Genomic DNA, 12,327 nt, shown 5'->3' with positions numbered 1-12,327 from the left:
TGGCAAAGATATATATTTTCACGGTCATGTTTTCACAAATACTTTCACAAGTATTCTCATCTGCGTGAAGTAAAGTTAATTCCCATTCTAATGAGAATGTTGCTGTAGAGCTCAAAACTCAACCGTGAATTACAAGCCCATAGCCTGCAGTGGAAGTCTACCACAGTCTACATGCACACTGCCACCAGTAGGAAAAGGGGTAGTGCATCATTCCGGACTAAGTCCCCGCTCCTCTTCAGGAAAATACAGAGGTCCTCCATCAGGGTTCCCTGGGCCATCTTGATATATCCTCATCCTAGTTGTTAATAAGACAGAAGGCAAGAAGGAGCCCAAGAAAACGGGTAGTACATACCAAGACAAGATGGGAGTCAATACTAGGGACGGAGCAGGGACAACCCTTATTAGATGTAGCATGGCAGACAATACTGCAGTTGCCATGTATAGCTGGGAAGGAGAGGCTGAAGTCATATTGCATACCTGGCTGGGCTGAAGTAATCAGATGGGGCTGGACAGGAGAAGTTCAAATCTGTTGTGGCTGGGCAGCAAGACTCTGGTGAGGCAAGTAGGCGATACCAGACAAAAATTCAGCAAATGCACACAAGATGTCACCAAGCAAGGACTACCGGTACCCATACATCTAGTGATTTTGGCAGTCGATCGACAGAGATCTCTCTCTGATTGAATCTAATTGGAGAGAAATCTGTTGACCGCCACGAACCTCAGGATGATTCCTGATCTATTTAACCTGAAATCTTGCGGATATCGGCATTGTGATGCTGCCATGTCACCTCGCCACCCTAGGCTGCTATACACCTAATGCTTTATCTTCCCCCCAGTGCCCCATGCAGTCACACTTTACCTGCCGACATCTGCACTGCCATCGCCCTAGTACTTCTACATTTGACCCCCCATTAGGTTGTCAGCATTATAGCACCTGGGGCGCATGTGTGATGTCATACAAACACCCCACGTGCTATATGTGTGGGGCCAGAAGTATGGCGGACACAGAGGCAAATATTAGTGGGTGGCGTGGCAGGTAAACTATAACTTCATGGGGCACTGGGGGAGGGGGGACATAACCAGACAAGGTTACAAGAGATATGAACTGATGTAGAATGGACTGAACATAGCTGAATCTGGGTAGATGGCAAACTGGAACAAGGGAGAGTCAGGCTGAATCCCATTTCAAGTCTTGGGAGGGTCAGACTGGATGTCAACATACAGAGCCCATCGGAGGTGGACTGGAGGCTTGATGAAGGTATTTTGGCATGGAGGCTAGAGTGGAGTAGAAAAAAAACAGAGCAAACAGGAGGTGGAATGACCACAAGTTAGTCAGCAAAATGGAATGGGGTGGAGAGATGCTGATGAAAAGGTTTGGGTTCCACTATGCTACAGTGAAACTCCAGCTTTGAAATTTAACAGTGGGAACAATTTGTATAAAGGTATAATTTGGGTGCTGGGTCAATTTCAGCTACGGCGGGTGCCGAACTTCCGCTATACTAAAGCGGAACTCTGGGTTATAGCGCTGAAGATTAATGTTTGGAGTAGTTTGGGTTAAGCTTAGGTAGAGGAGGGCTCATGTGAGAGTTAGGTTAGGGGTAAAGTGGACCTGAACTCTTGCATAGGACAGAAGGAAAACAGAGAGAATGTCCACTACATGTATTTAGAGAGTTAAGCCAGTCTAATTCTCCCTCATCTGTGACTAATCCCTACCGTAATGTTATCTCTACAGATGTGTCAGTTCAGTCATCCCCTCTGCCTCGGCAGAACTGCTAATGTTTAAACACAGGATGTTAACCCTATATCTGCTTCCATTAAAGCAGGAAGTAGACACACTGCAGATTTATTGCAAGATGTGTATCAGCTGTAACAAAGACATGTTTTTCTTTAAAGGTTATTGTGCTGTTGTGTATCTTGTAGAGCAGAGAGGAAGTTCTGAGTTCAGGTCGGCTTTAAGTCATAAAAGAATACCGTTAAATTTACCAATATTCTAGTAATTGGAAAAGGAGGTAGTAGGAAACAAGCTCATACACAGCCATACAGTTGGAACACCGGTGATAGGAGATAGGGAAACCAGCTTGTACACAGCCATACAGTTGAAACACCGGTGACAGGAGACAGGGAAACCAGCTTGTACACAGCCATACAGTTGGAACACCGGTGACAGGAGACAGGAAAACCAGCTTGTACACAGCCATACAGTTGGAACACCGGTGACAGGAGATAGGAAAACCAGCTTGTACACAGACATACAGTTGGAACACCGGTGACAGGAGATAGGGAAACCAGCTCGTACACAGCCATACAGTTGGAACACCGGTGACAGGAGATAGGGAAACCAGCTTGTACACAGCCATACAGTTGGAACACCGGTGACAGGAGACAGGGAAACCAGCTCGTACACAGCCATAGTTGGCACACAGGTGACAGGAGATAGGGAAACCAGCTTGTACACAGCCATACAGTTGGCACACAGGGGACAGGAGATAGGGAAACCAGCTCGTACACAGCCATACAGTTGGCACACAGGTGACAGGAGATAGGGAAACCAGCTCGTACACAGCCATACAGTTGGCACACAGGTGACAGGCTTTTCAGAACACAAAGGAACCAGAAATGGGTGGCTGGAATAAAGTACAATGAGATCAGTTAAGACTTGTCACTATTTGCTACCAAGCCTACCTGCTCCGACCTGTTCTATGCCAAGTGTGCACCTTTCTCAGCCAGGTCTCTCCCTCTCCCACATCTCTCACTAATGCCACTTCGTATTCAGTTCTTCCAATTCAGCCACTTTACCTGTCGTTTGTCCCTCCCTTATCACATCTTCCAACGTTCTTTCATTTTTCTGCTCAGTCATCCAACTATTCCCATTAGTCAGGGCCGGTTCAAGTCACAATGGGGCCCTAGGGCAAAAATTATCCTGGGGCCCCCTCCCCCAGCACATTCATCCCCAGGGCTCCTAAGCCAGCTGCTGCCCTGCGCACTGCTCCAATCATGCTCCTTGTCTTCATCCCTGCTACCTATTTTCCATGACTCTGTGCTTGTCATTGCATAATAACTGGTCGTGGAGAAATGGCAGACAGTGGAGATGAGTTGAGATGAGGAAAGGGAGCATGAATAAAGCAGCGTGCCGGCATAGGTGCCTTGCTATTCATGACAAATCAGTGCAGGGATCTCAGCGGGCACAAGTGAGGGGGAGACCTGGGGGCCCTGGGGCAATTGCCCCCTTTGCCTCTATGCCATTAGTTTCTCAATATTGCTCCCTGACACTTCTCTTTTCTGCCAACTCTGCCTCCTGTGCATCTGCAATTACTCTCTCACAACACTCTCTATATTTCACTCTTCCTTTTGCAAACCGTCTCCACTCAGTTTCTCTCTCCCTGTATATTCTTTACCCCCCTTTATGTTTCACTCTCCACCTGTCTTATTTTCTTTTTTAACCAGCTTCTGGCTGCTTCACACCAATCAGCAGTGGGAGCGTGGCTCTCTAGGGACCACCTAATGCCGATTGGCATCAAAGTTTGGTGGGTGGGATTAGCAGGGAGCTTGCACATTCCCTGTGGGGATCTGTGAACAGCCTGCCAGCCGCGATCAGAGCTGGCAGGCTGAATTAAAGAAAACAAAAAACAAAAAAAAAGCAATAAACATTTAGACAGCGTGCCATCTAACGCAGCGCTGTACAGGGGACAGCCTAGTCACTTAACTGTCCCTCCCAACGGCTCACAACCTGTTCCCATACATAGGCTGATGCCTGTGTATGTGTACTTAAGTGTCCGTATCGCTGTCTAGGGTCAATTTGGGGGGGGGGGTGGTAATCAAAAGAAATAGGAATTTTTATTGAAAAAAAATAGATTTTAATTAATAAAAAAAATATATATATTGCACCAGCAATCAAAGACCACCAAAATAAAGCTCAATTAGTGGCAAGAAAAGGCGGTAAAATTCATTTGGGTGGCAAGTTGCATGACCGAGCAATAAATAGTGAAAGTGGCGAAGTGCTGAATTGTAAAAAATTGCCTGGTCACTAGGGGGGTATAAACCACTGGTCCTCAAGAGGTTAAATCTGATTTACATCTCAGACCCTCTATATTTTGAATTCAACAGACAATCGTGATGAAGCTGAACACCATCCTGGCTACGAGATCCTGGAGGGATGCCAGGAGCAGACAAGAAGTAAAAGAGGTCAACCTGACACCATGGACAGGAAACAGTGATGGGTCTCCAGAGACAGTAAGTGTCCTTGAAAATAACTTAATTGGATAGAATATTTTACATTTAAAGGAAAGCAAAATATTTTCCAGAAAACTTACATACAGTGGTGTGAAAAACTATTTGCCCCCCTCCTGATTTCTTATTCTTTTGCATGTTTGTCACACTTAAATGTTTCTGCTCATCAAAAACCGTTAACTATTAGTCAAAGATAACATAATTGAACACAAAATGCAGTTTTAAATGATGGTTTTTATTATTTAGTGAGAAAAAAACCTCAAAACCTACATGGAGCTGTGTGAAAAAGAAATTGCCCCCTGAACCTAATAACTGGTTGGGCCACCCTTAGCAGCAATAACTGAAATCAAGCGTTTGCAATAACTTACAACGAGTCTTTTACAGCGCTCTGGAGGAATTTTGGCCCACTCATCTTTGCAGAATTGTTGTAATTCAGCTTTATTTGAGGGTTTTCTAGCATGAACTGCCCTTTTAAGGTCATGCCACAACATCTCAATAGGATTCAGGTCAGGACTTTGACTAGGCCACTCCAAAGTCTTCATTTTGTTTTTCTTCAGCCATTCAGAGGTGGATTTGCTGGTGTGTTTTGGGTCATTGTCCTGCTGCAGCACCCAAGATCGCTTCAGCTTGAGTTGACGAACAGATGGCCGGACATTCTCCTTCAAGATTTTTTGGTAGATAGTAGAATTCATGGTTCCATCTATCACAGCAAGCCTTCCAGGTCCTGAAGCAGCAAAACAACCCCAGACCATCACACTACCACCACCATATTTTACTGTTGGTATGATGTTCTTTTGCTTAAATGCTGTGTTACTTCCACGCCAGATGTAAAGGGACACGCACCTTCCAAAAAGTTCAACTTTTGTCTCGTCGGTCCATAAGGTATTTTCCCCAAAGTCTTGGCAATCATTGAGATGTTTTTTAGCAAAATTGAGACGAGCTTTAATGTTCTTTTTGCTTAACCACTTGAGGACCCACCCTTTACCCCCCCTTAAGGACCAGCGCTGTGTTGAGTGATCTGTGCTGGGTGGGCTCTGCAGCCCCCAGCACAGATCATGTAGCAGGCAGAGAGATCAGATCACCCCCCTTTTTTCCCCACTAGGGGGATGATGTGCTGGGGGGGTCCGATCTCTCCTGCCTGCATGTGGCTGGCGGGGGGGGCACCTCAAAGCCCCCCTCCGCGGCGAAATTCCCCCCTCCCTCTCCTACCTGCTCCCCCCCGGAGATCAGGGCTGCACAGGACGCTATCCGTCCTGTGCAGCCAGTGACAGGACGTCCCCTGTCACATGGCGGCGATCCCCGGCCGCTGATTGGCCGGGGATCGCCGATCTGCCTTACGGCGCTGCTGCGCAGCAGCGCCGTACAATGTAAACAAAGCGGATTATTTCCGCTTGTGTTTACATTTAGCCTGCGAGCCGCCATTGGCGGCCCGCAGGCTATTCACGGAGCCCCCCGCCGTGAATTGACAGGAAGCAGCCGCTCGCGCGAGCGGCTGCTTCCTGATTAATCAGCCTGCAGCTGGCGACGCAATACTGCATCGCTGGTCCTGCAGCTGCCACTTTGCCGACGCGCGGTATGAGTGCGCGGTCGGCAAGTGGTTAAAAGTGGTTTGTGCCTTGGATATCTGCCATGCAGGCCGCTTTTGCCCAGTCTCTTTCTTATGGTGGAGTCGTGAACACTGACCTTAATTGAAGCAAGTGAGGCCTGCTGTTCTTTAGATGTTGTCCTGGGGTCTTTTGTGGCTTCTCAGATGAGTTTTCTCTGCGCTCTTGGGGTAATATTGGTCGGCCGGCCACTCATGGGAAGGTTCATCACTGTTCCATGTTTTTGCCATTTGTGGATAATGGCTCTAACTGTGGTTCGCTGGAGTCCCAAAGCTTTAGAAATGGCTTTATAACCTTTACCAGACTGATAGATCTCAATTACAGTACTTTTGTTCTCATTTGTTCCTGGATTTCTTTGGATCTTGGCATGATGTCTAGCTTTTGAGGTGCTTTTGGTCTACTTCTCTTTGTCAGATAGCTCCTATTTAAGTGATTTCTTGATTGAAACAGGTGTGGCAGTAATCATGCCTGGGGTTGACTACAGAAATTGAACTCAGGTGTGATAAACCACAGTTAAGTTATTTTTTTACAAGGGGGGCAATCACTTTTTCACACAGGGCCATGTAGATTTGGAGTTTTTTTTTCTCACTAAATAATAAAAACCATCATTTAAAACTGCATTTTGTGTTCAATTATGTTATCTTTGACTAATAGTTAACGGTTTTTGATGAGCAGAAACATTTAAGTGTGACAAACATGCAAAAGAATAAGAAATCAGGAGGGGGGCAAATAGTTTTTCACACCACTGTATGTGTATTAAGACACACTGTATATAAATCTAAACTTATGTTAAAAAAAAAAATTAAAAACAATGGTGCATGAGCCAGCCTGGGGCCCCGGGAACTCTCACTGCCCGGGGCCCCAGAACCAGCATCTAACACCATATGTGAGTGCAGCCAAAACCTTGGAGCTGCCACATCCAAGGCCTGTCTCCTACTGCTCTAAAACTTACCAAACACACAATTGGAGAACCTCACTCCCAAACAGTTCTCTGCTGCTTTATAAAGCCTGCAGGCTGCTTATAAGCCAATGAAAAGTGCACACATAATACACCTAGCTTGCAGTGATAATCAAGCAAAAGCTGAGCAAGTCAGCCAATTAGTAGGAGAGGGCTTCAGTTGCATATAGACAATGGCTATATGACCAGCAGGGGGCACCAGCGTGCAGGATATTCCCTCTCATCTGCCCCCCTCCTAACTAATCTGCATGGGATACTACAATAATTAAAAACAATGGTGCATGAGCCAGCCTGGGGCCCCGGGAACTCTCACTGCCCGGGGCCCCAGAACCAGCATCTAACACCATATGTGAGCGCAGCCAAAACCTTGGAGCTGCCACATCCAAGGCCTGTCTCCTACTGCTCTAAAACTTACCAAACACACAATTTGAGAACCTCACTCCCAAACAGTTCTCTGCTGCTTTATAAAGCCTGCAGGCTGCTTATAAGCCAATGAAAAGTGCACACATAATACACCTAGCTTGCAGTGATAATCAAGCAAAAGCTGAGCAAGTCAGCCAATTAGTAGGAGAGGGCTTCAGTTGCATATAGACAATGGCTATATGACCAGCAGGAGGCACCAGCGTGCAGGATATTCCCTCTCATCTGCCCCCCTCCTAACTAATCTGCATGGGATACTACAATAATTAAAAACAATGGTGCATGAGCCAGCCTGGGGCCCCGGGAACTCTCACTGCCCGGGGCCCCAGAACCAGCATCTAACACCATATGTGAGCGCAGCCAAAACCTTGGAGCTGCCACATCCAAGGCCTGTCTCCTAATTGGCTGACTTGCTCAGCTTTTGCTTGATTATCACTGCAAGCTAGGTGTATTATGTGTGCACTTTTCATTGGCTTATAAGCAGCCTGCAGGCTTTATAAAGCAGCAGAGAACTGTTTGGGAGTGAGGTTCTCCAATTGTGTGTTTGGTAAAAAAAAAAAAATTGTCCCAAACTCACATAAATATACGTTTAAAATAATATTTGTGAAAATAAGGCAACATGGTTGCTGGGGGTAGCTTCAGATTTGTAGTAAAGGCAAGGTTTAGGCAGAGTACCAAGTTAGGATCAGAAGCAAATCCATAAATAATCAAGAGGTCAAGCCAGGCAGAGAGCAAGGATAGCTAGTTTCCAAGCTGAGGATGAGACAAGTCAGCAGGCAAACAGGGTCCAGGAAAAGGCCAAGGTCAAAAGAGGTAAAAGCATTCAGGATACTAGTTTCAAGACCGGCTAGTAGGACAGCCCAGGTAAAGGGAACCTAAACTGAGAAGGATATGGATTTTTCATTTTATAATAATACCAGTTGCTGGACTCTCCTGCTGATCCTGTGTCTCTAATACTTTCACCCACAGCCCGTGAACAAGCATGCAGATCAGGTGCTCTGACTGAAGTCAGACTGGATTAGCTGCATGCTTGTTTCAGGTCTGTGATTCAGCCTCCACTGAAGCTAAAGAGATCAGCCGGAATGCCAGGCAACTGGTATTGTTTAAAAAGAAACATCCATATCCCTCTCAGTTTAGGTTCCCTTTAAGAACAAGGAAGGATTACAAGAAAATCCAGGAACAGGAAAGGATGGGCGTATGGGATAGCTATACTATAGGTACTATAAAACTGAACTAGAAGCAGTGTATGCTAGGACCTAAGTTCACCTTTGATTATCTTCTGGGTGACAGAGATGTGTGGGTGTGACAGAGGTGTGTGTGTGTGACAGAGGTGTGTGTGAGTGTGAGTGTGAGTGTGTGTGTGTGTGTGTGTGTGTGTGTGTATATATATATATATATAAAGGTGGCCATACATGGTACAATTTTTCATTTAGATAATTTAGTTCGATTATTCCGTTAGATCGAATCTAAAGATTTTTCCAGCATGTCCGATCATTTTTCCCGAAAAAACGGGATAATCGTTCGAATTTCTTGATCGAAAAAAAAAAAATTTCAACTTTCATTCAATTCGATCATTTAGATCGAATAAACGGGAAAATCGAACGTTTTTATTGTACCGTGTATGGCCACCATAATGGTGCCCATACACGATACAATAAAAACGTTCGATTTTCCCATTTATTCGATCTAAATGATCGAATCGAATGAAAGTTGAAATTTTTTTCGATCAAGAAATTCGAACGATTATCCCGTTTTTTCGGGAAAAATGATCGGACATGCTGGAAAAATCTTTAGATTCGATCTAACGGAATAATCGATCTAAATTATCTAATCGAAAAAAAATTAAAAATTGTACCATGTATGGCCACCTTAAGAAAGACAAGAAAACAGTAGATTCAAAGACTTGGAGACAATGTGGGAGGGAAGCTACATATGGCACTGAATTGAGTCCAGGCACTGATTTGAGCCCAGTGATCAAAGACTGAATCCAATGACCATTCCCCTTCCTTTTAGGATTAAAGAAAATTGCATTTTATAGAAAACATTTGGACTATCACTAATCTTAAGTGCTTTACCAGATTTAAAGTACTCCTGAACTGAAAGCGATATGGAGGCTGGCATCATTATTTCCTTTGAAATAATACCAGTTGCCTGGCAGTCCTGTTGATCTATTTGGCTACAGTACAGTCTGACTCACACATGTGACTAATCCAGTCAGACTTCAGGCAGATCCACAAGAATAGCCGACAATTGTTTCAAGGGCCACGCAGGGTCCCCCTTTCTCAAGGCGTGTGGTTACCCTGCGTGGCCCCCGAAACAATTGTTGGCTATTCTTGTGGATATATCAGCTCAATAAAAGGAGCGTTGATTATTTTTGAATTTCTGGAGTGCTGGTATACTTGAATACAGACTTTGCTTAGTGGTTTGCCTATACCACAATACCAAGCACCCAACTGCAAATGGTGTGCCCAACCACAACTTCCAATACTGCAAGACTTCCGGCAGAAACACCTGATCTTCATGTTTGTTTGGGCTATATGTCTAAGGCTGGTTTCACACCAGGACGTTGCGTTTTAGGGGACGTTATGGTCGCATAACGTGCCCCAAACGCAACGCCTGGTGCTCTCTAATGTGGATGTCAGAGTGAGCCGCATTGTGCAGCTCACTCTGGCGTCCGTGATGCCGTGATGTGCACTCTTGGACGCATGCGGCATCACGTGGTCCCGCCGGCCAATCGCTGCACAAAGCGGCCGCTCCAGGAAGTAAACACTGCACGTCACTGAGTGCAGTGAATATTAATTAGCCATGTGCTTGGCCGTTCTCCACTCCTCCCCAACATTACAGCGCCTGTGCAAGCAGTCTAACGCGGCTCTGCCGCTTATAAAGTACTGCATGCAGTACATTCGGTTATGGCGCAGCGTTACTGAGTAACGCAACGTGGGCACTGTGAACAGCCCATTGATTTTTCATTGCTGTGCGTTGGGGTGCGTTACAGGCTGCTCTAACGTGCGCCTGTAACGTCCCACTGTGAAACCAGCCTAAAAGTATTAGAGGCAGATCTCAGTATCTCAGTTCAGCTTTTTTTGTTTTGTTTTTGTTCAGTTTTGTGCGTTAAGCAATGGCAGGTATCACAATGCCAGTCAGAAAACTGGCTTAAAAAAAAGTATCTAGGACTTGATGTTCAGAGCCTGTGCATATAATGGCACCTGTGATAATGAACAACAAATCTCCCCAAAGCTTTCATTAAAGAGGAACTGTAACGACAAAACGGCCCCTGGGGGGTACTCACCTCGGGTGGGGGAAGCCTCAGGATCCTAATGAGGCTTCCCACGCCGTCCTGCGTCCCTCGGGGGTCTCGCTGTAGCCCTCCGTGCAGCGGTGACGCAATATTTACCTTCCTGGCTCCTGCGCAGGCGCTCTGATGCCTCTCGGCGCCGAAGTAGGCGGAAATACCCGATCGCCGTCGGGTCTGCTCTACTGCGCAGGCGCAAGTTTCCGGCGCCTGCGCAGTAGAGCGGACCCGACGGAGATCGGGTATTTCCGTCTATTTCCGTGCCGAAAGTCGCCACAGCGCCCCCGCTGGAGCCAGCAAAGGTAAATATTGAACTGACAGTCGGCACAGTCGCCGGCTGTTCGGAGGGCTGCGGCGAGACCCCCGTGGGACAGAGGACGGCGTGGGAAGCCTCATTAGGATCCGGAGGCTTCCCCCACCCGAGGTGAGTACCCCCCAGGGGAGGTTTTTGTTGTTACAGAGTCTCTTTAAAGCCTCTCTCCAGGAAATTAAAAATCTTTTGACTATCCCTGCCTGTTTCTCAAATACTGTAATTGAGTTCAGTCACATGTCTTGCAATCCACTGTCAGTTGACTACCCCTTGTATATGGGGAGGGATGAAGGCAAACTATTGTTCACCATCATTCTTTAGTTAAAGTGGACCCAAATTAAAAATACAAGATTTCAGAAATAAAATCTATTTTCTAAATTATAATAATAAATAGCAGCCTTTTTTCAGCTGCATGATGACAAATATAAAATATTTTACATTTATTGGAAGAACCTCTCCCTTCCTTTCAAATTGCCAGGATTTTTCCGGCAAACTGGTGGAGTAGATAGTGTCTGGCAATGGAAGAATTGCTAATGGCTGCCCCCAGTATAACCCTAGCTATGAAAAGAGAAGGGTGAAAAGCATGCACTGAAATGATCATAGGTTTGAAGGAGTGTTTATTTACTTTGTATGTGTCAGAGTGGTGCAACTAAATATTTTTAATTAAAAAAATGTTTGGTTTGGGTCCACTTTAAGGACTCCAGAGATGGACATGTTTGAATTGTTGCTGACCAGCCTAATGCTGGGAACACACGATACATTTTTTGTGTTCGATTCTCCGCGCGATCTATTAACCATTCTCTTATCTTCCGATCGTTATTCTTATCTTTTTTTCCATTCACTTTTATGAGAAATCGAGCGGAAAATCGGATGTCGGAATTTTATCTATCGGAGGCATCTATTGAAATGATTCTCCGCAAAAACGTAACGTGTGTTCCCAGCTTTAGACTGGATTGAATGGAGGGGCCTTGTGTAGCGGAGAGAGGCATAGCTCTGACAGGCAGGCTGCCAGGAGGGTGCAGGAGGGAGTCCATCAGGAAAAGAGGACAGCCGTGATATTTTTGCCTGAAGGGGGAGGATGCAGTTAACAAAAAAGGTGCACCTCTGTTTAATTTGATTATAGAAATGACTTTATTGTATTATTTACTTTTAACAGGAGGATAAAGAGATTTTTAGTTTACGGAGAATGTTACCATGTGATGTACCAAGGAAAGACAATAATATGTCTCCCCAGATGCACCAGCATCATGCCAATCCATCAGCATCCTCAGTATCAGAAGAAGAGGCAAGTATGGTTCACTCAATGGAAACTGAAAGTTTGTGTAGTTAAACGATGAAGAGAGGAACTCCAGATGCCTTCTTTTTTATATACAAATTCTGAGAAAGTCACATAACATGAATCCTATACACTGCAGTAAGGCATCATCTGTCATTGTCATGACTAAAAAAATAGAGAGAGGCGAGAATTCCCCTGAACCAGCACTACTGTAATATGTCTAGGATCCTGAACAATTCA

This window comes from Hyperolius riggenbachi, chromosome 1, assembly GCF_040937935.1.
Source record: "Hyperolius riggenbachi isolate aHypRig1 chromosome 1, aHypRig1.pri, whole genome shotgun sequence".
Taxonomy (NCBI): Eukaryota; Metazoa; Chordata; class Amphibia; order Anura; family Hyperoliidae; genus Hyperolius; species Hyperolius riggenbachi.
The sequence above is the reverse complement of the archived record's forward strand: the minus strand, read 5'-3'. Positions refer to the sequence as shown.